The sequence below is a fragment of the Sus scrofa genome, chromosome 8 (genome assembly GCF_054392235.1).
Source record: "Sus scrofa isolate SSC_HxYL_T2T_F1_AM1 chromosome 8, Sscrofa_HxYL_maternal_Yorkshire_Landrace_v2.0, whole genome shotgun sequence".
Lineage (NCBI taxonomy): Eukaryota > Metazoa > Chordata > Mammalia > Artiodactyla > Suidae > Sus > Sus scrofa.
The window spans coordinates 39,738,021-39,764,174 of NC_139390.1; the positions used below are offsets into that span (position 1 = coordinate 39,738,021).

Consider the following 26,154-nt stretch of genomic DNA (forward strand, 5'->3'; position numbering starts at 1 on the left):
TCAAGTAACCAAGCAGAAGGAAGGGCAGGTGGCCACTGGGGTCCTGGGACAGTGAAGGCAGGACCTGGCGCCCACCACGCCCTTTCTGTCTCTTGTCCCTTCTTCTTTCTGATGACCAGCTTACTTGCCTTCAGGCTGGCATCTTCCATGAAACATAGAACGTGGCTGCCAGCAGCTGTCATGAGCCCATCTTCTCGGCTTCAACAGGAAGGGAGGCTTTTCCTTTGACTTCAATGAGTAAAGTCCCAAACAAGAAATCCAACTGGCCCAGTTCTGTGGCCAACAAGGTGAGGTGCTGGGATAGACAGTAAAATCAAATGTAGGGGAGTTCCCTCATGGCACAGTGGAAATGAATCTGACTAGGAACCATGAGGTGTGGGTTTAATCCCTGGCCTCGCTCAGTGGGTTAAGGATCTGGCATTGCCATGAACTGTGGTGTAGGTTGCACATGAGGCTCTGATCTGGCGTTGTTGTGGCTGTGGTGTAGGCCGGCAGCTACAGCTCTGATTAGACCCCATGTGCCATGGGTGTGGCCCCAAAAAGAGAAAAGACAAAAAAAAAAATCAAATGTAGGGTTCTCAAAAGGAGGACTGGTGCAGGGCCAACAAAACCACAGATGGCCCCCAAAAGACTGTGTAGACTTAGGCCCTCAGGCCTCTCCGGCACTTTGGGGGAGCTGCCCCAGGGTGACCAAGGGGGAAGTGGCCAAGGGGACAGAGTTGCTGAAATCCTAGCAAAACTGGATTGGAGGTCAGGACAAAACACACCTTCATAAGCCAGATCTTTTTTTTCTCTCATAGCTGCATATGTGGCATATGGAAGTGCCCAGACTAGGGGCTGAATTGGGGCTGGAGCTGCCAGCCTATGCCACAGCCACAGCCACAACCACATGGGATCCAAGCTGTGTCTGTGACCTATACCACAGCTCAAGGCAATGCCAGATCCTTAACCCACTGAGTGAGGCCAAGAATCAAACCCGCATCCTCATGCATACTAGTTGGGGTCTTAACCTGCTGAGCCACAACGGGAACTCCTATAACACAGGTCTTTGATGTTTTGGGGGACTCACACAGCCTGGGAGACTAAAGTCACCTAAGAGAGGCGGGCAAGTGGATTAGAGATGCCCCACAATTCCAGAAACTACTGGAAGCTTCCATTGCCACTGTTGACCTTCTGGAGGAGAGGGAGGCAATCTCCATATGCCAGTAGAGATTGGAAAATGTGAGGGACCCAGTCTGGGCTTAGCACCTCTCCCTGGGCGGTGCAGTGGCCACTGTGACGGCCAGCTGGGGGAGCAGGCTGCCTGGTCCGCGTGCTCTGCCTGTGTGTCTCTTGACGTAAATAACCCCAGTGCACCGTGTACACAGCAGATGAACATGAAAGCTGCAACATCTGGACAATTGTCACCATCTGCCACTCTGAGCAGAGCACTGAAAGGATCAGCAGGAGAGGAGCAGGAAGGGGTCTGAGTGTGGCTGCTGTTTTTTTTGTTTTGTTTTGTTTTGTTTTTTTTCAAAAGGGTTGGCAGCTGCTGCCAGCTCTCGGTTGCAGAGAGTAGCCAAGGTCTTCCTGACGTGGCAGTTTACAGGCTCTCCCAGATCCCGGCTGGGCCCTCACAAAAGCTGGGGTCCACTACCAAGTGCTCCAGTGGCCAGCGCCCCCCCCCAACCCTGCCCCGGCCCCCCTGCCAAGCATGTTTGCAAGCCTTTGCTCCCAGCTCTTCTGCGGCCCCACAATAGCAGGCGTGCACCAGGTCCAGCAAGCGGAGAGAACGGGAGGAGGCGGCTCCAGGGGACCTCAGCCAGAGCAGGCTCCTCGTGCCTGACTCCTCTGACCCGCTCCTCATCGGACCTTGTCTGCAGAGGCGAGGCTTGCACGTGCAGCTCTGCGTGCAGGCTTCGACAAAATCCGCAGCCCGGGAGACCACGGGGATGCTCCTATGTTCACGTGTTCATCTAAATCCAAGTTAATCAGCCCAGGCAGGACTCGGCCAGGGCTGTTTTTTATTAACTGACTGGCCACGGCCGTGTTTAAGAGAGAGGACCATGAAACCCACCAGACGGCCTCCCTGTGCAGCCGAACAGTAAACGTGATTGTTCTGGTCCCCGCTGCCATCTCCAGGCCCTCCTCGGAACACAAGTCCTTTGTACGCGAGAAATAAAGTCAGACACAAAGGAAAAAAGGCTCATTTTCCTCTCCTGCATCAAGAAGCCCCTTTAGTCTGAAAGGAGCTATTTTGCTGCCCAAGGTGGGAAGGGAAAACGATGCCACTCCATGTGCAGTGAGAAAATATACCCCTGCATAAACATTTGCTCCCGGTCTGCATTACAAGGTTATGAACTTGTGCTCACACAGTAAAATCTGCCTGGGCTGTGAGGCCCTCTTGTTGATACAATAAGGAAGGTACTACGAGTCCTGTTTATTTCAGTTCAGGAAAGGAATTAACTGGGCTCTTCTCCCAGCTCTGTCTTGGAGCAGGTACTTTGCTTAATGATCAAGGAAGGGAAGGCTTTGGATTAGGGGTGACTTTTTTTATGTGCTCGAGGGGTTCTCATTATGGAGCTTTCTTTTTGTTTTGTTTTGTTTTTTTTTTTTTGGCTTAGGGCCACACCCGGGGCATATGGAGGTTCCCAGGCTAGGGGTCCAATCGGAGCTAGAGCTGCCAGCCACAGCCACTGCCACAGCAATGCCAGGTCCGAGCCGCGTCTGCGACCTATACCACAGCTCATAGCAGCGCCGGATCCTGAACCCACTGAGCAAGGCCAGGGATCAAACCTTCAACCTCATGGTTCCTAGTGAGATTTGTTTCCACTGCGCCATGATGGGAACTCTTCGTTATGGACCTTTCTTGGCGTTTCACCTCCCACTCTCCCCAAACTGACCTTTGTCTGCTTCCCATCTGATCCAACCTCTCCATTTCTATGACAACTGCCTTGCTCACGGCTCCCCCCAGACAAAGGAAAAGCTTCCATAGGGATGGCCTGAACCTGGGGACAGTGGGGTCCTATGCCAGTCACCCGTGGCCAGCACTGCAGGAGGAAGCCTGAGGCTGGGGCCGAGGAAGGGGGTCTCTGTACAGCTCTGGAGACCCTTTCTTCCTCCCCAGAGACACCCTGCCAGTGCAGCCCAAATAGCCCTGGTGGCTTTTGGCAAACCCCGTCAGGTAAATACGATTCCAGGAGGGAGTCATTTACCAAAAGGAACAGCAGTAAGCGGGTAACAATATGTAAGTGGTAACCTGAACCTATTATGTATCAGGCATGATGCAAAGGATTTTACATGCACTATCACATGTAATCCTGCCAATAACCCTTGGAAATAGAGAACACTTACTGCTGCTTTACTGAGCAAGGAACGGAAGCTTCCAGCGGTAAAGCCTACAATGGCAGTGTGATGCCCAGTGGGTCACTTCACAACCACTGGCTGACGGTTTTTCATGCCTAAAAGCAGGAGGTCAGCCGGGGTCAACATGTCCCAAAGTGTGTCCCCAGTCATTTTCCCGACATTTCCCACTGTCCCCAGTCACCAGGGGTGCTTGTTGAAATGCAGCCGCCTGGCCATCCCAGATTGATGGGCTCTGAATCCCTGAGGGTAAGGCCTAGGAATCCATCTGTTTAACAAGAACCCCAGGTGACTCTTAAGCATATTAACGTCTGAGCACCCCAGGTCTATGCTCCCCAAATCTCACTCCACTCTATGACGATGGCCCGTGGTGTTCTTTTGTTACAGGCTGTATGAGAATGCAAGCTTTCCTCGTTCACTGGACCCAAAGCTAACTCCCAATATCCTGCACATCTTCTTTAGATCAGCTTTCCATAACACAAGATCTTGTTTCATAGAAGACATAGGCAAATTCTTTATTCTCTAAAATGTTTAAAGCATAGGAAACAAATCCCTCCCATTTAGAAGGAATGCAAAAACAAGATGACATGACCTTAGTCCAAAGAATTTTCTTAAAGTTCTTTTACAAGCAGAAGGCCACAAACATATGGAACTAGTTACTGAGAAAAGGGTCACTGGATCAGAGAACACTGGTGATGAGAGAGGGGGAGGGAGAGAGGAGGTGTTTCTAAATCAAAATACACACACACACACACACACCCTCAGATCATACACAAAGAAAAAAAAAAAACAGGTAAAATTAGGTTGTAAGGCAGAGCATGAGAGCAAACAGAGAACAAGTTTTTTTTTTCACTGAGAACAAGTCTCTCGTCACCGCTGTTCATGGTCTTGACTTTTGCTCCTAATTTACATCCTTATTTCCCCTAAAAATGCCCCTCTGACCTTTTGCCTTCATTCTTTCCTCTATTTTACCTTTTGGTTTACTTATTTTTTGTCTTTTCCTGCTGAAACCAAGATCAGAGGGATAAAACAGCAGCCTGTACTTGGTGCATCTTGTAATGTCATCATCTTACCGCCCAGCACGGAAGGATGAAAAATATCCCCTTAGCCCAGGACTCAACCCTGGCTACCTGGTGGCCAAATGCCTGTGTCAATCATGAGGCCACCAGGCTCCGGGGCCACCTGCTGCTCTGTTTCCACAGAGATGCACATCTGCTTTCTCCATGTACCTCATTCCTCTTTCTCACACACACACACACAGACACACACACACGTCACACTAATATTAGGTGATGTCGCCACCACAACAAAAATTTATTAAGCATCAGTGGTGCAAAGCACGGTTCCAGGTGCAAGGAGGAAAACCAAGAAATAAAGATGTGTTTAATCTCCCCCCTCGGAGGGGGAGATGGGGACTCGCCCTCCAAGGACCTTAGCATGTAGTTCTAGAGACTTGGGGTGCTCTGGAAAGCAAGGATGGTAGGAGTTCAGGGGTCACCATGACTAGGCTGGTTACAAAATGGCCTCCTGGGGGAAGTGGGGCCTGGGTTGGGCTTTGGAGAAGCTGGTAGAGCACGTAGGGTAGAGAGGATGACTGTGGTCTCCATTCCCACTTTTTTTTTTTTTTTTTTTTTTGTCTTTTTGCCTTTTCTAGGGCCGCTCCTATGACATATGTGGGTTCCCAGGCTAGGGGTCAAATTGGAGCTGTAGTTGCCAGCCTACACCACAGCCACAGAAACACGGGATCCGAGATGCGTCTGTGACCTACACCACAGCTCAAGGCAACGCCGGATCCTTAACCCACTGAGCGAGGCCAGGGATCGAACCTGCAACCTCATGGTTCCTAGTCGGATTCATTAACCACTGCGCCACAACGGGAACTCCCATTCCCACTTCTTTTGAGAACAGCGACCTTACACTTAGTCTTTCCTTACACTTACCTTTAGCTCTGCGATTCAGGTGGGCCCGAACCTGAGCTTGCTCAACAAAGCACGCTATCCACCTGGCCACGGTGAGGGTTCAGCATGGATACGTGATCCGGACCACTCTGCTGAGCCTTGATCCTGACAGCTCTGCAGGACCCCTGGGCAAAGAGAAGCTCTCCTTTCTCTACACTGCTGGCTCAGAGAACATACTCCCAGGGCTACTGGTGACCATTTTACCGTGACCTGGAGGGGGTGACCTGAGTGTGAAACCAACACAGAGGGAAGCAGAACCAGGACAGAGATGGGCTCCTGAGGACAAAGAGTGAGGAAACCAGCTCCATCCCTGGACCAGTTCATGTGAGCTGGCTTTGTTTTTGTTTTTGAAAGCTAGTTTGGCTGTTTCGCTTTGGCAACTAGTAGGCCTAAATAGTCAGGGTGTTCATGGAAGAGTGGGAAGACTGACTGATGTGTTGGTGAAAGGACAGCTGGACAGAGAAATTGGGGCCGGACTTGGCAGGACACAGGAGGCAGGCATGAATGCAAAGCTCAGCAATAAGAACTTGACTCCCGAAGGCAGGAGAAGCCATGGTGGCCTCTGAGAAAGGTACTGATGAAAGAGAAAATGTTTCAGTGAGGAGGCAGGCATGGGCTAGGAGGGAGGTAGAACAAGACGAATGCTCTGGATTCTTCCAACCTTGAGACTGTGCAGACGGCAGGAGCTAGTGGTCTGCATCTTGGCTTAGAGGAGGAAGACAGGAATTAGGGACATTGATGGGTAGTTACTGACAGGCTGGAGGGGACACTGCAATGGTGGCAGTGGGATGAGGACAGGAGGCTTCCAATGACATTGTGAAAGCACTCGTCACTTTGGTGACTCGCTGTGGGAGGCAAAGGAAAGAGAAGGCGAGCGATATTGAATGTCAGCTCCTTTGGGTTGGGAGGATGATGGTTCCACAAAAGGAAAGTAGGAAGGAAAGATGGAGCTGCTTTGAAGCTGGGGGTCAGGGGGGAGAGGCAGAGAGAGCGTTCTCTTCCATTAAACTTAAGGGGCAGCATTGCAAGGAGTGGGACTGGCGTGCAAAGGGACCATCAGAGTCCCTTAACTTCTCTGTATGGGGTTGGGTAAGATGGCCTCTGAGATCACGACCAATTCTACAGCTCCCTGATTCCAGGAGGGAGCTCAGGGTTGCAGATGCAGATTTGGTCATGAGGAAAACGCACAGTTCCCAGTGACTTCAGAGGGTCTGCAGCATAAGCTCCAACCGAAAGCAGGAATCTTCTTTCCAGAGATGATGACAGATGGCCGTTCGAATTTACCACTTTTTACTCCTGGCACCTTATAAATTCTTAAGGCCATCAAGCGTTTGTCACCAGGGAGCTTTAACATAAAATGACTCCTTTCACTGAGCTGAAATGGACTTCCCTGTAAATGCAATCCACAGGTTGTCGTATTTCCCGCTAAAGGTAACATAGTTGAGAAGAGCATCACTCGCTGGGCTGGGGAGCGGGGTGGCAGAGGCAATTTCCCGTGGCCACACTCTTAAAAAGCGGCTGTCCTCGCACCTATTTTTTATTTTATTTTTAAAAATTATTTTATTTTATTTATTTATTTTTTTGTCTTTTTGCCATTTCTTGGGCCACTCCCGCGGCACATGGATGTTCCCAGGCTAGGGGTCTAATCGGAGTTGTAGCTGCCAGCCTACACCAGAGCCACAGCAATGTGGGATCCAGGCTGAGTCTGCAACCTACACCACAGCTCACGGCAATGCCGGATCCTTAACCCACTGAGCAAGGGCAGGGATTGAACCTGCAACCTCATGGTTCTAGTCAGATTCGTTAACCACTGCGCCACGACGGGAACTCCTATTTTTTAAGTAATATGTTAAAATGACAGTTTTGTAAAGACCATGAGCATAAACAGTTTCGGGGAAGGAGCATGACCATGAACTAGAGTGAGAAAGTAGACAAAAGTGGTCTATTCTTGCCTCCCCCTCCCCTTCCCTTAACCAGTGGTAGGAAACTTGCCTCATCCTTAGGCTGCCTTTCCAGATGATGGAATTTGGCTGCCTCTGAAATGAAGTCTCATCCCTTTTACTCAGAACAGCCTAGCCACTATTTCACTATCATGGTTATTGTGGATCTTTCTTTTCCAAATTAATTATCTCCACAGTTGACATCGCTAGAAGTCTGAGCTTGGCTGAGATGCCAAAAGGAGACTAGGAGAACGGCCAAGGCCACGGATTCACATAAAAGTGACTTGTTTATATACAAGCTCATTGATTTCCTTCTTTTTCTACCCCCAGCACAACACACACACACATTGGCTTTGTTTAAATTAAGAAGTCACTAAACAAACATGGGTTTGACCAGGTTTAAATCTTCACGAGTCCTGCATTGGTTATTAAAGCATTTTAATTACCCTCTATTAGAAAGAATAAACAGCTTTTTAAAAAAATGTCCTACTTGGAGTTCCCATCATGGTACAGCAGAAATGAATCTGACTAGGAACCATGAGGTTGCAGGTTTGATCCCTGGCCTCGCTCGGTGGGTTAAGGATCCAGCGTTGCTATGATCTATGGGGTAGGTCGCAGACATGGCTCAGATCCTGCGTTGCTGTGGCTGTGGTGTAGGCTGGCAGCTGTAGCTCCAATTTGACCCCTGGCTTGGGAACCTCCATATGCCGCCGGTGCGGCCCTTAAAAGCAAATAAATAAATAAATAAATAAAATGCCCTACTCACTCACTAATCAAGACAAAAAGATGATGGCTGAGATTACTACTGGGATCATACAGGTTCATCTGCTATCTGATTGAAAAAGAAAATATTTTTCTCTCTTGTCATTATTTTTGCTATCATTTGTTTTAGCTGCTTAGTTTTATTCTGATGCAACATGAGGTCAGAGGAGCAGCAGGAATATTTGGGGTCACTCACTGTACTGCTTTAAAAATGTTTACTTGTACTTAATTCCTCTGTGTTATGAATTTGCTGGAAGGTCCTTCAATCCCTTCTCTTCCCCATTTCCTGGAGCCAGTTTCTAAAAGTTTCTGTCTTTCTGAGAGCACCCCTGACCTTGACTTGACATTCTGTTTTTGTGATTCCCTCTCCCAACATTCTTGACCTTAAATCAAACTACTTCAGATACAAGAAGTGAAGGCAGAATTATCAGCTCAACTGTGATCAAGAGTGTCTTCATCAAATGAACTCAAATTCTCTTTCTTCTAACCAGGATTATCGATTTGGTTTTCATGGGAAGAGAGGAAACGAACTTCTCTGAGACAGGAGTCTCTTTGGAACAACCTGAGGGGCAAAGTCTCTGTTTCTCAGTCAGCCTCAGTTCTGCCCTCCGTGAGATATGCTCTCGATAAGAAGAGAGGTTGTGGGCAAAAATACTGCTCTCTGATTTCATAAGTTGGACAAGACAAGAAACAATAACTATGGGACTTGCAAGTTCCCGGCTGTGTAGAGATGGCCAGTAGGCACAGGAAAAGATGCTCATTATCACTAATTATTAGAGAAATACAAATCAAAACAAAAACTACAATGGCCAATCTGACCTCATACCAGTCAGACTGGCTGTCATTAAAAAGTCTACAAATACAAATGCTACAGAGAGTGTGCAGAAAAGGGAACCCTTTTGGTGGGAATGGAAGTTAATGCAACTGCTATGCAAAACAGTATGGAGGTTCCTCAGAAAAAGAAAAACGGAATTACCATATGATCCAGCAATCCCACTCCTGGGCATATGCGCAGACAAAACAATGATTCCATGAGTTCCCACTGTGGTGCAGCAGGACTGGCAGCATCTTGGGGGTGCTGGGATGCAGGTTTGATTCCCGGCCTGGCACAGTGGGTTAAGGATCCAGTGTTGCCACAGCTGTGGCTTAGGTCACAACTACAGCTCAGATCTCACCCTGGCCTAGGAACTTCATGTGCTGTGGGGCAGTCAAAAAAAGAAAAAACAAACAAAAAAGAAACCCCCCAAAACAATGATTCAAAGGGATACATGCGCCCCAGTGTTCACTGAAGCACTCTTCGCAACAGCCAAGACATGGAAACAACCTAAATGTGCATTGACAGATAAACGGATAAAGAAGATGTGGTACATATATGAAATAGAATACTACTCAGCCACAAAAAAGAACAGAATAATGCCATTTGCAACAACATGGATGCAACTAGAGACTATCATACTAAGTGAAGTTAGAAAGACAAATACCATACGATATCACTCAGATGTGGAATCTAAAATATGACACAAATGAAACAGATTCACAGACATAGAACAAAAACAGATTCACAGACATAGAGAACAGATTTGTGGCTCCCAAAGAGGAGGGGGGAGGGAGAGGGATGGACTGAGAGTTTGGGGGTAGTAGGTTGAAACTATTACATTTAGAATGGATAGACAATGAGGTCTTACTGTGTGGCACAGAGAATAATATCTAATCTTCTGGGATAAGCCATAACGGAAAGGAATATTTTTTAAAAAAGAATGTATATACATGTATAACTTAGTCACTTTGCTGCATAGCAGAAATCAGCACAACATTGTAAATCAACTATACTTTAATTAAAAAAAAGTTCCATTGTTGTTCCAATGGTTAATCAAATACATAGAAATCAAAAGATGCGTAAGAAAAATGAGACTTGAATGAAAGGTTAGTCAGACCTTTGTCCTTCCCAAATTACATTATGTTTTTGTTATTAATTGGGAGAAAAAGTAACACAAAGGTTTTATTGAATTATTTCTATTGAAAAGCTCAACGATGGATTAATTAAAACCAGCACATCTTTTCCTAAAGCAAATCACTTAGCAATGTTCTGGGCACCAGTTTTAGAAATGAAAAGCTTCCAGGCTGTTAGGTTCCAAGATCTTTAAGTTAATTAGTACAGAGAAATTATTTTTATCTCTGCATCATGGAAAAATTCAAACTAGGTCAGGAGCTCCCGCTGTGGCAGCATCTTAGGAGCGCTTGGATGCAGGTTCAATCCTCAGCCCTGAATAGTGGGTTAAGGATCCAGCGTTGCTGCAGCTGCAGCTTAGGTCACAACTGGGGCTCAGATTTGATCCCTGGGTGGAACTCCATATGCCTCTGGGTGGCCAAGAATGAAAACAAAACAAATTTAGGTCAGGAATTCTTCTGCCTATTATTAGTTAAGTTCTGGACTGGTTGAAGACAGGAGGTTAGCAGAAGGGTGAAGATAAACGTATCACCAGATCAGATTTGGTCCAATGTTAAGTCATGAGTAGTGACTCCTTGCTTTAACCAACGGGCCCGAATTTTTCAAAATAGTAAAGAGAGACATTTTACTAAGAGGAGCCTCACCGTTTCCTAAAACCAATGTCTTTGCCAGGGGCCTCTGGAGCTTCCTGGTTATCTCTATCCACATTCCCAGGCACACTCTATAAAAGTTGCAATCAAATGGCTTGGGTTTTCATTTCATGGAATGGATGGCTAAATGATATTGATGGAGTTCCCATCGTGGCGCAGTGATTAACGAATCTGACTAGGAACCATGAGGTTTTGGGTTCGATCCCTGGCCTTGATCAGTGGGTTGAGGATCTGGCGTTGCCGTGAGCTGTGGTGTAGGTTGCAGACTCGGCCTGGATCCCGCGTTGCTGTGGCTCTGGTGTAGGCTGGCAGCTAGAGCTCCGATTAGACCCCTAGCCTGGGAACCTCCATGTGCCACAGGAGCGGCCCTAGAAAAAGGCAAAAAGACCAAAAAAAAAAAAACAAAAAAAAAAACCAAAAAAAAAACAAAAAAAAAAACCAAACTGATATTGGTTTACAGTGTGAAGACAATATACCCAAGTACTACAATCTACCTATCAAGGGATACGAAATACCACTGCAAAGAGAATATTGATCTTGAGGGATTTGGGTAGGGGGAGGTCACAGAGAAATGGACTCAGAGTCAAAAGGGATCCTTGAATTTTTCAATCCCAATTCCTATCCAATGCCATTGTTTGTCCTGCCTTTATCTGAGTGCTTCTAATAAAAGGCCAGCATGAAATAGGACAGGCTAAGGTAAACATTTTAAATAAAATAACACCACGTTAGCTTATTCTGGAATTTAGATAACTCTTATCAGTTTAGATCTTATGCCACAATACAAAAAGCCTCACAGAAGTTGTAAATAGTTACAAATATGGCATTAATTACATGAGTCCTGACCTCAAAGGCAAAATACATGGTGGAACATAGATACATTAAAAAAAAAAAAAACAAAAAAACCCCACTCATGTAGTAACCCAATCTGCACAAAGACACACACACACACACACACACACACACACACACACACACACACACACACACACACACACACCATTTATTCCACGTTGCAACCATTCATTCAAAGAGCATTTCTTGAACACCTCCATGTCCATAACCACCGTGGCTAGTGAAGGCTGAGCTGGAGAATAACTAGGTTTCATGTGAATCATTCCACACTATTTCTGCATCCTGAAGCATGTCTTTCCTTTTCTGGGAACTGCATTGAAAGTATCTCAATAAGTGAAGTGGACTATAAAGCTCAACAATACGAGCAGTCTACTATGGATATTTCTCATAGCGTATTACTGATTTTTATAGATTTCTTTACTTATGGCATAGACTTCATTTGCTGATTTCCTGCCTCAGCCCAGGGCCTGTGGTCCCTCTGGCAACCCCGCCCCAATGCCCACTCTCCTCCAGCTGCTGAGGGCATGTTCCCCTTATTCTGCCCCGGTCACAAGAGGCCCACATCATTCCCCCATCATTCTGCCCACACTCTGACAGATTCCTTACGCTCGTCCCATGTTCACTGCTCAGAATCTCTGCCTGCTTGATTTTCACAGCCCTGTACAGATATTTAAAATGACACTCTGGCGCCCAACGGGGGTGGAGCAGGGCCCGGGTTCAGTAAAAAGGGCTGTGCTGCACCCGCGTCTGCTCTCTAAAGCCTCCTCCAGCACCTCCTCTGTAGCCAGGATGTCTGGCTTGATCAGACCTTTAGGCAAACTCCTCACCACCGTGTATGATTAGATTTTATTTGGTTTAACAGTTGTTACAGAAGGGGCTTAGAAACTCACAATTCGTTCATGTGGTCAGAAGATCAGTTTGAGTCCTCCATCACTTTTACTCAAAATTTACTCTACAAAAGTAATGGACTCTAATAAAAATATGTAATATGTATCCTACCAAGATACACATACTGTCTTGTTGAAACATCACAGTACCTCTGGTACTCAAAGTTACTCTAGTTTCTTCATATAATACTCTTTGGTCGGAGTTCCTATAGTGGCGCAGCGGAAACAAGTCTGACTAGGAACCATGAATGAGGTTGCGGGTTCGATCCCTGGCCTCACACAGTGGGTTAAGGATTTGGCGTTGCCATGAGCTGTGGTGCAGTTCACAGATGTGGCTCGGATCTGGCGTTGCTGTGGCTGTGGTGTACGCTGGCAGCAATAGCTCTGATTAGACCCCTAGCCTGGGAACCTCCATATGCCGGGTGTGGCCCTAAAACGACGAAAAAACGAAAACAAAAACAAAACTCTTTGGTAAGAATACTCCTATTTATCATGAAGATTAAAACAACATGTATAAACACACCAAACACAGAACCTCATGGGTCCTAAAAATGTGTTGGACTTGGATCTGATTCATGAAGACTTTCTAGGGACTTTGGGGGACAAGCGTTTAAAATAGGAAGCGTTATTGTAAAATGACATCTGGTTTCCAGCAGCCACATTTTATGGCTCGGTCCTGACATGCTTTAAGCACTCAGATCTACTTAGACCCACCAGACTAGGACCCTGATCATCTGCCTTTTTGTTATGCTTTAAGGATATGTCCAAGGATTTGGGATTAAGTAATCTTCCCCATTTGGAATCTGAAACACCCTTGGCTGATCATATGTGTGTTTTTATGGTTTTCTCCTACACATGTGCACAGTGGGACTGGGGTGAGCTTGAGCCCACCTGACCTGAATCCTTTCCCAGTGAGTGTCATAGTCACCTGTTCACCTGCTGCTGAGACCAGGCTTCTGATGCCTTAAGTCTCCTCCCCCCCCCCTTACCACGTTACCTTCTAAACCACACGCACAATCTGTCTTTCACACTCACAATGATCTCTCCAGCTGCCTCAACTATCTCTTACTCCAGTCAAAGCAGCTCTTCATCTGGTGCTTCCCATTTTCTAGAGCTATTTTTAAAAAAGAAACTTGATTTTGTAGAACAGGTTTAGATTTACAAAAAAAAATTGTAAAGATAGTGCAAATACTTCTCTTATGTCCCTGAACCTAGTTTTCCCTATTACTGACATCTTATATTAGTAAAATACTTTGTTACGATCAATAAACCAAAATTGATACCTTATTATAACTGAAGTCCATATTTTATACAGAATTCCTTATTTTTTTCAAAATTTTGGTAAAATATACCTAATATTTACAATACATATATACTTGTTTTATTTTATTTTTGCTTTTTAGGGCTGCACCCATGGCATATGGAGGTTCCCAGGCTAGGGGTCGAATCAGAGCTGCAGCTGATGGCCTATGCCACAGCCACAGCAACACCAGATCCGAGCCACATCTGCAACCTACACCACAGCTCATAGCAATGCTGGATCCCCAACCCACTGATCAGGCCAGGGATCAAACCCACATCCTCATGGATACTCGTTGGATTTGTTTCTGCTGCGCCACAATGGGAACTCCCCGTTTTCACATTTTTAAGGGTATAGTTTAATGGCATTGAGGGCATTCACATTACTGTCCATGCATCACCACCATCCATCTCAGGAACTCTTTGATTTTGCAAAATTGAAACTCTGGCCCATTACACAATGAATCACCATCTCCCCTCCTCCCAGCCCCTGGCAACCACCATTCTCCTTTCTGTCTCTTATGAATTTCACTGGGCTAGGTGTGTCAAATAAGTGGAATCATCCAATATTTGCCCTTTTGTGACTGCTTTAGTTCATTTAGCACAATGTTTCCAAACTTCATCTATGTTGTCCATCTTCTGAATCTTCAACCCACTTCGAAAAGGTGGGTTCCTGCACATTCTGGGTCTTTCTACCATGGCTTCACTCTACTTTCAGATTCTCAACTGATTCTCTCAACTGTGGAGTTGGCCCTATTCTACAGTGAATCCTAGCTTGCCTCTTTTTCTGGGACCTGTCCTAAACCCCATTTAGCATCTGGGATCCAAGAACCTATCACAGGAATGAGCACTTTTTTAAAAAAGTTATTGAAGTTGATTTATAGTGTTGTATTAATTTCTGCTGTCCGGCAAAGTGACTAAGTTATTCATATTTACATATATATATTCTTTTTCATGTTCCTTTCCATTATGCTTTATCATAGGATACTGAATAGAGTTCCCTGGGAACTAACTTTTTTTTTTTTTTTTTTGTCTTTTTGCCTTTTCTAGGGTGGCTCCCGTGGCACATGGAGGTTCCCAGGCTAGGGGTCTAATCGGAGCTGTAGCTGCCAGCCTACGCCAGAGCCACAGCAACGCAGGATCCGAGCCACGTCTGTGACCTACACCACAGCTCACGACAACGCCGGATCCTTAACCCACTGAGCAAGGCCAGGGATCGAACCCGCAACCTCATGATTCCTAGTTGGATTCGTTAACCACTGCGCCATGATGGGAACTCCGGGACTAACATTTTTAAAGCACTGTGGGACAGTCCTTGTCCTAAATGATATACACATATTATACAATGTATATAATATTATATACATATAACACGCATATATAATATGTATAATAACAAGATACACATTGTATTTTGTTGACTCTTCACAACATCCCTGTAAAGTAGGCACTATTATCAATCCCACTTTCCAGATTAGGAAACTCAAACTCATGCCAAAGGAATTCAGTTAACGAGTGGTGGTCCCAGAACTAGAGGATAGGCAGCCCCACGCATCCCCTAAAGTTTCTTAGTTCCTGCAAATCCTAGCTTTCTGTCCACGGGGAAGGCAGCTCTATTTTCTGTGCTTCTAATATGCTCGCAAAGGGACACATCTCCCCCTTCAGCTATAGCTGTTGCTGATTCCTCTTGGAATCCCTCTCCATCGCCCTAATTTGCCAGTCCGGAGCCGGTGGTACATCTTTTCCTGTGCCTGGTCTGAGCTCCCCAGACCCTCTGTCCCTTGCTCTGGACCCCCTGGCTCTGGAGCCCACACCTAATGCCCTGCTCTGTGCGATTCTAGCTGTATGGGTGGATTCTGTCCTGGCCCCTTCACTCTCTTATTTCCACTGGTGCTGAGTTGCTTCCTGGTTCCAATATAACTTCAGGCAGATCCTCACGGTCATTAGTTTCTTAGTTAAACGTAATTATTCCACTACGGGCCAGGTGGCTCTGGTGTCTCACTAACATTTCACTTTATAATCTGGAAGATGGGCTCTGCAAAATCATTCAATTCAAAAGCCACCATGGTTCTCTGACCTGGATTAACAGAGGCTCTTTTATTTATTTTATTTTATTTTATTTTTTTTAGGGGCCGCACCCACGGCATATGGAGGTTCCCAGGTTAGGGGTTGAATTAGAGCTGTAGCCGTCGGCCTACACCACAGCCATAGCAACGCCAGATCCAAGCCATGACTGCGACCTACACCACAGCTCATGGCAATGCTGGATCCTTAAACCACTGAGCAAGGCCAGGTATTGAACCCATGTCCTCATGGATGCTAGTCAGATAGGTTTCCGCTGAGCCACAGTGGGAACTCCTAACAGAGGTAATTTTATAATTGGGCAATGTCACTGCCCTCACAGAGATGGCACAACTTTCGGTGTATCCTCTCTTCGTTTCTAAGGTCATTTCTCTGTCATTTGGACATGATCACTGTGCTGGGACACTGGGCTCAGGCTCAGGGGACAGGCTGCTGTCGTAGGGCTATTGCTGGACATTTTCGATGCTGGGCACAAAAAGCAATCTTAGAAAAAGGCACAAAGGAGTTCCCTGGTGGCCTAGTGGTTAAGGATCTGGCACAGTCACTGCTGGGGCTTGGGTCACTGTTGTGGTATGGGTTTGATCCCTGGCCCCAGGAACTTACCCATGCCAAGGGCACAGTCAAAAAAAAAAAGAAAGAAGAAAAAGAAAAAGTCAGAGGCTACAGAAGGAGGAGTGAGGTACTGATGACAGCTACAACCTGAGGTGAAGTGGGAGCGAATCAGAACACATGAGCATTTTGGGTTATACTGCTGAGCTGAGTTTGGTTAGCATCTGGTTCCAACCTGTGGCCACAGGGCAAACAGGTAATCAGACGTGTGTGTATGGTGTACATGAATGAGAGAGAGAGAGACAGAGAGTGTGTGTGTGTGTGTGTGTGTGTGTGTGTTTGTGTGTGTAGGGGGGTGAGCTCATACAGGGGCAGCCAAACGAAGCTTGATGATGGTACCAGAAAACACATTCAAATGCATACTCTAAAATCATATAAACTCATTGCTTCTGGCATGAATAGTCACCAGTAGGAAAACAGTAAATTATGTTTGATGATTACAATGCAGTTATGGAACAGGTAAGGGCTGTCTTTAAATATTCCATCTCTTATCCTTCCAGGTACATGGTGAATGTACAACCCCATTCTGCCTGGAGTTGGTTTGGCTGGGTGACTCACTTCGGCCAGTGGAAAGGAGCTGAGGTAATGGGTTTGAAGAGCCTGTCTGTAAGCTCCTACTTCTCCTTCCCCTGCCTCAGCGATCTTGGAAAGGTATGTCTCCGCACAGCCAGACCCCTTGGGTCTGCGCCTGAGTGCCTGTGACCAGCGGAGCCCACTTTCTGACCTGAGTTAGAGATGCAGAGCAGGTGAGATGTGAATTTGAGTGGTGTTAAACCCTTGAGATCAGGGGCTTGTGTTCCTGGAGTTACTCTACTATTATGAGCTGCAAGTACATCATGGAAACCATTGATAGTGTGAGCCTGGCGGAGGCTGGCGGTGTAGCTGCGGTGAGACCCCCTCGCCTGGGAACCTCCACATGCCACCGGTGCAGCCCTAGAAAAGACAGAAAGACAAAACAAAAAAAACAAAAACAAACAAACACAGAAACAAACTCACAGACGTAGAGCACAGACATGTGGCTGCCAAGGGGGAGGTGGTTTGGGGGGAGATAAAGTGGGAGACTGGGATGGGCAGATGTGAGTTATTACATAACGAATGGATCAACAAGGTCCTACTGTGTAGCACAGGGAAAATATTCAGTATCTTGTGATAAACAATAATGGAAAAGAATATGAAAAAGAACGTATGTGTGTGACTCTCTCTCTATATATATATGGAAGAAACAAATCACTTTGCTGTACAGTAGAAATTAACACCACATTGTAAGTCAACTATACTTCAATAAATAAATTTAAAAAAAATAGTGTGAGCCTGGGCTGGAAGATACCAGGCAGAAATGAAGATCATTGCTAGTTTGTCCAAAACGGGCAGCTTTCTTTAATGTGAAACATTTATTTCAAACATTTCACTTATAAAAATGTCCTTAAAAGATAAAAAGCTCAAGGAATGTGAGAAAACAATTGGTTGATTCTAATCTCATAAGTTGGATTTATAGCAGAAGGCTTTATAAAAGAAAGCTCTGGGAATAACTTTCAGCTATTCTGCCAAAGGGTGCTATTGTATTTAAATGAAGTAATGCAGACCTAGCAGCTTTAATAAACAGAATTTGCCAGGGAGGCATTTGGCTTGTCGTCTAGAGTCAAGTAGAAAATTATTTCCTCCTTCAAAGTCACAGGAAATTGTTGCTGTTTAATCAGAAGTATCATCTCCATATAAAGATCTCTCTCTCCCAGGGCTTCCCTTCCTCTTGAAATATTGAAAAGTCAGGCGGAGGAGAAGGGGGGCTGCAGCACAAATTAAAGTACGAAGCTTGATGAAGGAGAGAGAAAATGTGTTTGAAGTCGGAATGTTAAGAGATCGCAGGATTAGAGGAGCTCACATACCCAGGGATCCGAACACGTGTGAGGTGTGACAACCTGTCACTCTCCCGAGGTGTGCACTGGCATGACTTGGGCCACTCTCAGGTTTGGGTGCTCCCCAGTGAGTGAGCCTGGCCAACTGCCAGCACCCACAGCACATCATGGCTGTATCATCTGTGCCCATTGTTTGCGACAGCATTGACATTATAGCAGAAATTTTGGCATTGACTCTGGGGACAGGCAGCCTGGGTCAGAATCCTTATTCCACTTCTTACGAGCTGGGTGACCTTGGGTGAGTTACTTAACCTCTCTGTGCTTCAGTTTCCTCTTCTTAAAAATGGGAAAAATAATAATGCCTACCTGGAAGTTCCCATCATGGCTCAGTGGAAATGAATCTGATTAGGAACCATGAGGACTCAGGTTCAATCCCTGGCTTCACTCAGTGGGTTGGGGATCTGGTGTTGCCATGAGCTGTGGTGTAAGTCACAGATACGGGTCAGATCTGGCATTACTGGCTGTGGTGTAGGCTGGCAGCTACAGCTCTGATTCAATCCCTAGCCTGGGAACTTCCATATGCCGCAGGTGCGAGCCTAAAAAGACAAAAAAAAAAAAAAAAAAAAAAAAAGAAAAATGAAAATAAAAATAACAGTGCCTACCTAGAAGGTTGCTGGAAGACTGAGTCATATGCCTAAAGCTCTCAACTTGGAGCCTCACATACAATGATTTCCATGTCTATTCCTGCTGTCCTTACTTTTACCTAAGTCGCTGTAACTCCCTTGAGTTTTGACAGCTCTTACTTCGAAAGATTGCCCTGCAGGACAGGGAATTCCTTGTACTGCTGCTGAGAGTGGAGAGAAGCATTAGTGGTTGTGCATAACTGACAATTCTTAGAAGAAATTCAAATGTTTGTGTAAAATATTTACAGCACCATGAAGTTTCTGAAGGGACCACTCACCTCAGCTATGCTTTATGGGAGAAATGATGTCCCTTTCCAGGGTCCTTTATGAACCTGGACATCGGCTAAGGGCTTTGGACTGGTTCCCAAGAATATTAAGGGTCGATCTCCCACATCCCACCCCAGGTAGATGGCGGGCAGTCACGCTGCTTCCCCTCCACAAAGCTGAGGAGGTGGGACCCTGTGGGAAGAGTGACAAGGCAGTATCGTCAGAGTATGACTGTTGAAGTGGTGGTGGTGCGGGGGGTGCCTTTGAATCTCCTGAAATCTAGGAGTCAGACCACAGGCCAGAAGAAAGAAACAGGCAGCTGGCAAGGAAGGACTAATTAAGAGGGCATCAAATTGCCTTCTAGAAGTTTCTGTTAAAGATGGAAGGATCTGCGGCAGACACTTTGTTCATGGATAAAGACTATGGGACTGGCTGGTTTCTCTTGTATTACAGCTGCTGGGAGAATGAACATAGAATCAAGAAGGAAATTGAAAAAGAAGAGTTAGCAGACCTGCACAGCCTCGCTCAGTATTCAGGCTTGTGAGCAAGAAACACAGAGGTCAGGGCAATCCCCTCAGTGAATTCTCAGCCTAAGGAGAAAAAGACGATCCACGGTAGGTGAGAAAAGGCCCCTGAAAAGGTTTTTGATGCGGAGACTGGATTCAGGTGTGAGATGGACAGGGGGTTCAATTTCGAAGCAAGATTCAAGGTGATTTCTTTCCTTGATTATTTTCTGTTGTGCTCAAGAGGCCTGAGGGCCACAGTACAGAGATCTACACAAAATTGTTGGTTTTGTGCACGGCTGGATCTCCAGTTCCTAGAGCGCGTGGGCCCATAGGTGGTGCTCAGGGACAGCTTGTAGGAGTTCCCATTGTAGCTCAGCAGAAACCAACCTAACTAGCATCCATGAGGACGCGGGTTCAATCCCTGGCCTCCCTCAGCGGGTCAAGGATCCGGCATTGCCATGAGCTGTAGTGTAGGTTGCAGACATGGCTCAGATCTGGCATTGCTGCAGCTGTGGTGTAAGCTGGCAGCTGTAGCTCCAATTCAATCCCTAGCCTGGGACTCTCCATATGCTGCAGGTGCGGCCCTAAAGAGACAAAAAAAGCAAAAAAAAGCAAATAAAATAAAATAAAATAAAAAGGACAACTTGTAGAAAGAAGAGAAGGATGACAGGAGCAGTGAGGAGAGGGTGGCAGGGGAAAGCAAGGAGCCATTGCACCAGAGGAAGAACTGGATCACGAGCCCCAGGGCCAAAGCAGCAGCACGGAAGTTTGTTCTACAAGTTGCAAAGGGTAGAGACTGAGGCGATAGTGACAGTTCATGAACGGAACAAGGGGATGGACTCACGGTGCAGACAGAACACTGCTGGACGCCTGCCTGCCACTCAGCCTGTCGGCATTTCTCACATTTCTTAATCAGTGTCTGTTTCCCTGATCCCAGCCTCCTCAGGCATAAAATGCAAGTGATGGATCTTCTGTGGGGGCCGGGAGGATTAAATACAGTAACGTGGTAAAGTATGTAGCACAGCGCTTGCATATGATTACCACTCAATGAATGGCCATCATCATCATTATTAAAGTATCACATTGTACAGACGGTTTATTTCTTTAGAGAGTGTAGATTTATTCCCTAATTACTGGATGTCTACGATGATTAGTTGTTTTGAAAAATAAAAGGGCATGTGTTGCTTTAAAACAAACAAAGGAAGGAGCGGTGGATACAGGAGAAAGGGGGTGCGGAGGGGGTGTCAATCTCAGGTAAAGTGTCTGCTTCACAGAGTGGACCCTGGCATATGATCAAGGCATCGACAGCTCTAGTTCTGGCCCTTTAGGAGTGAAGTTACCATAAAATTGGACCTATTTGATAAGCATCGCTCTTAGGATAAAGCAGGGGCACAAATAAAATCCTCCCTCCCCTTAAAAGTGTTTCAGCAATGTGAGCTATTAAACTCACTTCGCTTTTCTTTGAGAGTAGTCGGTAGGAAGGTAACACCTAAAGAAAAATTGGGAGTTCCCGAATTGGCGCAGCAAGAAACAAATCCAACTAGGAACCATGAAGTTTCGGGTTCGATCCCTGGCCTCGCTCAGTGGGTGAAGGATCCAGCGTTGCTGTGACTGTGGTGTAGGCCGACAGCTGGAGCTTCAAATAGAAACCTAGCCAGGGAACCTCCACATGCTGTGCGTGCGGCCCTAAAAAAGAGAAAGGAAGGAAGGAAGGAAGGAAGAAAAGAAAGAAAGAAAAAGAAAGAAAAGAGAGAGAGAGAGAGAGAGAGAGAGAGGGAGGGAGGGAGGGAGGGAGGGAGGGAGGAAGGAAGGAAGGAAGGCAGACAGACAGACAGACATACGGGGATGCAGGCTTGCCAGGGGCTGAGGCAAGGACGCAACCCATAGTCTTTTCTCTCTCTTTTATTTTCAGGATAGTCTGAGGTTGTCTTTACAAAAGGGTACACATACAGATTGTTTTCTTCATTGTCATCAAAGCTTTACTCTCTCTTGCCCTGTGTTGAGGCACTTCAAGCCTATTCTAACAAGATCGACTCTCCCACGCCCACTCGGAGACTGCATGTGTGTCCCCCACGGCATGGACCAGACATCCTGGGTGGCTAGAATCATTAATTCAGCAATAACAGAGTCAATCTGGCCAGACAGAAGATGGCTATAAGGAAAATCAAAACAGGATTCTGACATTCGTCCTGGCCCTGATCCTCACCAGGGTTTGTTACTGAGAACACATTCCATCTCCATTATATCTACTCCTAAGAGGGAGAGATGCACTTAGCGGGGGAAAAAAAAAAAAAATCACTTATCTAAAAGCTGATTATTTTCTGTTTGGAAAGGAGTTAGAGACACATACTCAGAAACATACAAGTATCGGAGGAAACTCGAATACCCCATGTTTCCCCTCAGCTCACCTACTAGGGCCAGAAACCTGGCCATTGATCAGGACTCTTTCCACTGGAGTTTCTGTCATGGTGCAGCAGAAACGAGTCTGACGAGGAACCACGAGGTTGCGGGTTCGATCCCTGGCCTCGCTCAGTGGGTTAAGGATCTGGCGTTGCCCTGAGCTGTGGTGTAGGTTGCAGATGTGGCTCGGATCTGGCATTGCTGTGGCTGTGGTGTAGGCTGGAAGCTACAGCTCAGATGCAATCCCTAACCTGGGAATCTTCATATGCTGTGGGTGCGGCCCTAAAAAGACAAAAAAAAAAAAAAAAGACTGTTCCCACTGCTTTACCAACCTGACCAACCTGACCCACCCAGCCACTAGTTCCTCAGTCTCTCTCACAGCCCTTTCGTCTCTGCTCCCCCATTTCCGTTTGCCCCATCTCTGGATTACTTCCCATCTGGTTCCTCTTGGTGCTGTTGGGCAGTGTGGGTTCAAGGGCCCTTACAGACTGGCTACAAAGTGAACAGTGTCCCCGGCAGGTGGCAATGCCCTGGCCCTGCCCCCAGCCTCCCTTCTCCCTGCCCTCTGAGACCCCTTCTAACATGCAAATATGGTCATGCTGTTCCATTTTGTAAAATTATAATGATGATGTTGAAGATGATAATGACAGCAGGTGATTACCAGGTACGTAGGACTGTGCTAAACACTTTACATGTTTTAACCTTAGTTCTCACAACAACCCCATTATTCCCATTGTACAGATTATTCCCATTCTACAGATGATGAAGTGAGGTTCCGAGGTGTCAGGGAACTTGCCCAGGGTCATAGAATTTTAATGTCTCCTTTTACCTTGGAGGCACAGGAACAGGGAGCTCAGGGCAGGGCTGAAGACGGGACAGCCATGGGCTAGACTCTCAGCTCTGTAGGTTTATGAGTTATTTCATGGGAAGCAGCATTTAGTGATTGGCATCTCAGGTTATAAAGTCATGGAGAGCCTGCAGGTCACTTCACAACATGGTGCCTGCCTCTCTTTCCAGCTTTATCTCTGGCCACAGACCCCCCTGAACCCTGGCTGTTCCCCCAAAGGACACAGTTGATGCATTCCTATCTGCACACCAGTTCCCCTTTCCTAAAATGTCATTTTCTTCTTTGGCAGGTAAAGACTATTCATCCATCCCCCTTTGCCTGATCCCTCCTCGCTCAGCATCTTGTTGCTGGGGAGCTCACAGAAGCTTCTTGGGTTATTTCATAATCTCTACCTTGATTTGCTTGCCTCTGGGTCTGCCTGCTGGACTGTGAGCCCTTTAAGAGCTGGCCCAGGCCCTACTTATTGTAGCCTGGTTCTTGATAAGGTGCCTGGCTTCTAGGAGGTACTTAACAAATGCAGGACTGGATTGAATGTGTGTGGGGTTGGCTCAGTTAATAAATAAACACATTTCAAAAATTCACCTTCGGAGTTCCTGCTGTGGTGCAGCGGAAACGAATCCGACTGGTATCCATGAGAACGTGGGTTTGATCCCTGGCCTTGCTCAGTGGGTTAAGGATCTGGCGTTGCCATGAGCTATGGTGTAGGTCACAGACATGGCTCGGATCCTGCGTTGCTGTGGCTGTGGTGTAGGCCGGCAGCTGTAGCTCTGATTCATCTGCTAGCCTGGGAACTTCCATATGCCGTGGGTGTGCCCCCCCCCCCCAAAAAAAAGAATTTTCCTTCGTTTTCTCTGGTAGGTCAATTCAGGAACATCTGCTATAGGCAACAGAGGAAAAGAAATTTGGCTCAGAATTCTGGTTTGCGTGTCTGACAATCTAAAATCGGAAACCTGGCAGCCCTGGCCTGCTGATGAAGAGAGGATAAACTTTAAAAATGCACTTTTAATACGGGATGGTTAGAATGCCAATTTAGATAGGCACCCATGAGTAGTGGGTACATTCAGACAGAGCCTGGGGAAAGAGTGGTACATTTACTTTCTAAGGATTAAGTCTCCTGCCCAGCTGTAATTTTAGGCTTTCAGGCTTCTCATATGGTATAAACATCCCTCTATTAATTGAAAACAGTGCTGGTTAGCATATACATCTCAGTTTCAAAGCACTTCGTATTCCTGTACTATCCTTGGAAAGTATGTTCTGATGGGCACATGGCGGACCTCCCCTATCATCTCAGGATCTCTGCTGGGTAGAGGGTTATTCAAAGTCAGATTCAAGAGAACGTCTGTCTTATCAAAGGAAAGAGGAAGATCACTGCTGGAAAAGAACCAAGCGCCCTCTTTTTGGAGGAGAAAACCAAGGCCCGTCTCACAGCCTTAGGGCAGATGCCGCATCATGTCAAAAGGTCCTGAGTCAGAAAGGACTGGAGCGGGAGCAGGGTAGGGTGGGGCAGAGCCAGCCAGGGCTTGGTGGGCCGCTGTCAGGAGTTTGCCTTGCATCCCCAGGTCGGTGGGCAGCAGCTGAGTGGTTTCACTCAGGAGCATGCTAGGATCTGACACGTTTTCAAATATAAAGACCATACTGCTGTTGGGAGGAGAAAGGCCAGCTGGAGGCTCTGGCAGTGGTGCAGGTGTGGGACGCTGGTGGTCTAGGTATGGGTGTGACAAGTTCGGCCCAACAGAAAGAAATGGATTTGAAATGTGCTTTCTTCTTTTTTTTTTTAATTATTATTATTTTGTGGGGTTTTTTTTGCTTTTTAGAGCAGCACCCATGGCATATGGAAGCTCCCAGGCTAGGGGTCAAATCGGAGTTGCAGCTGGCAGCCACAGCCACAGACACATGGGATCCAAGCTGTGTCTGCAACCCATAGCACAGCTCACTGCAACACCAGATCCTTAATCCACCAAGCAAGGCAACACAATGAACCTGCATCCTCATGGATACTAGGTGGATTCATTTCTGCTGTGCCAGAATAGGAACTTCAAGACGTAGTTTAGAATTAGGATCCAGGACCTGTTGCTGTTGGCTGGGGGCGGGGGCTCAAGGGTGACTCCTATGCTTCTGGCTCGGGTGGATGAGGGGACTCTCTATGAGATGGGAAGAAATAAGGGCAAGAATTCAGTGTTGGACGTGTGTTAAAGTGAGGCTGGAAATGGAAACAGCACAATAGATGCGGAGCCCTGTGTCTGGCAAGAGTGAGCAGGATGGCATCGCTGTTATTGTTTTTTAAACACGGCTGTCCTCATGACTAGCCCAGAGGGGATACTAAGGCCAAAGGGAAGCATCAGAATTATGGTGTAGTTTGGAGTTCCCGTCGGCTGGTCTGACTCCCTAGGGACTGGCAAATGCATGTATTGCTAAATTGATGCCAATGTCTTGAATGTTCCATATAAACTGGCACTCACAGAAAGGCTCTTGATTCTGCCGACTCCCCTGCATGATCAGTCTGAGGCCTGCTTTAGATTATAAGTATTAAAGATGAGGGCGCTTGTACAGAATGTGTTACTGAACATTTCCATTCCTCCAAAGTAAACAGCTTCAGTTTTAATAAATAAACCGCTGATCGGTATGAATATTGCCATTCCTGTTTGATAGCTTATTATTTGACATTATTTATTCATTCTCTAAAAACGGATACTTTTACAGTAGAGTTCAAAAGGTCCCTTTCACTGCTGGGAGAAAGTGAACATCATTTTAGGGGAACATGCCTTTATTTTGTTTTCCAGCATCTTGAGTTTTGGCCAGCTACGTGTTCTGATTTTCTTCTACTGCTCTCTACTGTTCAAAATTATTCAGCAGCCAGCTAAGCTTGCACACATAGCAATCCACTGGGGAAGTAGCGACTTTAGTCTTTCTGTTTCAGCCTAACTTATTTTAGGGAGATTTGCATGACAGAAATATTCAAAATAATGATTCATGAAGAGCAATAAGTATTTTTTTTGTCTTTTTTGCATTTTTTCCCCTTAGGGCCGCATCTGTAGGATATGGAGGTTCCCAGGCTAGGGGGTCTAATTGGAGCTGTAGCCACCAGCCTAGGCCACAGCCACAGCAATGCGAGATCCAAGCAACGTCTGCGACTTGATACATTGCTTTATCATTAGAAAGACTTTGACATTGTAATGGCTCAAACTACGGGAGGTATTGTTCAATGCCTTTACTGTTTAAGATCTGGATGCTTGCTACAAAAGTCACAGGTAAAGGAACAAAAAGGGCAC

General features: G+C 46.3%; 1 protein-coding gene across 4 annotated transcripts in view; it reads right to left on the reverse strand.

Moving 5' to 3' along the window:
• The window catches only part of SCFD2 (sec1 family domain containing 2), a 430,084-nt gene that overhangs the window by 88,922 nt on the left and 315,008 nt on the right, over positions 1-26,154 (reverse strand). The gene's annotated exons all lie outside the window — the stretch shown is intronic.